The sequence below is a fragment of the Scyliorhinus torazame genome, chromosome 29 (assembly GCF_047496885.1).
Source record: "Scyliorhinus torazame isolate Kashiwa2021f chromosome 29, sScyTor2.1, whole genome shotgun sequence".
NCBI classification, from domain to species: Eukaryota; Metazoa; Chordata; class Chondrichthyes; order Carcharhiniformes; family Scyliorhinidae; genus Scyliorhinus; species Scyliorhinus torazame.
Window position 1 is genome coordinate 58,944 of NC_092735.1, and position 1,587 is coordinate 60,530.

Sequence of the window (1,587 nt, forward strand, 5' to 3'; positions counted from 1 at the left end):
TCACCCTCTGATGTTAGTTTTACTGCTGTTTGGCCTTTCACGTCTTTTGTTCTCTCTGGGGACTGCCATTAACACTCTTTCCTCTTCCTTTCTGTGGCCATTGACACCCCGTTTCCTTGGGTTTCTGTGGCTATGACTCATCCTTCATTTTCACTCCACAGCATAAAAACGTCCCACTTTCTCTACCTGTTAGCTCTGACAAAGAGTCAGTGGACTCGAAACGGTAGCTGTTTCTCTCCATGCTGATGCTTCCAGACCTGATGACATTTTCCAGCATTTTCTCTTTCGTTAATAATAATTTAATGCTGTCTCTCCATTTATTAATAAACAGCCTACTGATTCCAGTTAATTTTGGAAGCAGTTATTGAAATTCGTCTCACCATGTCTAACATTAAGCCAACCAGCGATGTGTACGTGTGCCTATTCGCTGCAGGACGCTCTGTGTTTACATATAAAGAGCTCCTGTGCTCCAGATATCTCATTGTAACTGTGAGGCCATCAAAGGAGAACGATGTTTCTGATTCTTGGGTTCTTGGTGCTGATACAGCCCATCTCTGCCGTTGGAGTCGAGAGTTCATCGCATAGAATCGGAGGTAAGTATATCTCTCAGTGCACAATGTGTAGGAGCATTCAGATGGTCATGAGGAGGACACTCAGCTCACCCTGCCCGTGCTGTCCTTCAATTGGGTCACAGTTGATCAGAATCTGTGCTCTGTTAGCTGATTTGTGTTGTCTGTATTTCCAAGGTCGCGCTGTGGCATGCCATGCAGCTGGAGGGAAGTGCAAACTAGATGCTTGCAAGACAACCGAGGTTAGATTGGACGAAACATGCTTCAATATTTTCAAGTGTTGCAAGCCTGCCTGAGGTAACAGAGTGAAGAAGTCCCACTCTGGTCCTTACCTGAGGCTGCGACTGACAATAAATGTGATTTCTGTAATTCTGCCTCTGCTGGATAATGTAGTTGCAATTACTCCTAATCAACTGCTTTCTGAATCATGTGAATAAAACTGGCCTCTTTGACGAATGTCTCTTGTCCGAGTCTCATTTCTCACTTCGGTCCACGTATAAGCTTATTTATCCGGAAAGGAATTGTCAAAAAGTGGTCGGGTCACAATGCCAACTTACAGCTTCAAATATTCACAATATCTGAATTCTATCTTACGGTCATATTTAGGCACGTTCCTGCAGTGTGTAATGCTCAGTTTCTCTCCTTACAATCCACCCACTCACCCAAATTCTCCCTGCCCTCTCCCTTACACTCCACCTCTCTCTGTTGCACGTCCTCCCACTCCCAAATATCGCTGCCCTCCAATAATATTCCCTAGTTTCCTCTTAACTCTGCCCTTCCCCTAACACCCTCCCCTCTCCAGAACATACCCACATCACACCGAAACACTCCTTCCCCATGACTAATGTTTCCCCCTCCCCAAACCCTCCTGTTTGCCAAACACTCCTTTTCTCTCCCTAATACACACTCCCCTCACCCTAACACTGCCTTCCCTCCTCTAAAACATCTGCCCAGCACTCCATTCCCGGCCCAAACACCAACTCACCTCTTCCTAAATCTCCATCCATATTTCCTGGCA

General features: G+C 45.8%; 1 long non-coding RNA gene across 1 annotated transcript; it reads left to right on the top strand.

Moving 5' to 3' along the window:
- Positions 1-509: 509 nt before the first annotated feature.
- LOC140403720 (uncharacterized) lies at positions 510-1,025 on the top strand. The gene is made up of 2 exons (XR_011938397.1): positions 510-593; positions 747-1,025. It is a non-coding gene; the product is annotated as an uncharacterized lncRNA (long non-coding RNA).
- The last annotated feature ends 562 nt before the right edge of the window (positions 1,026-1,587 follow it).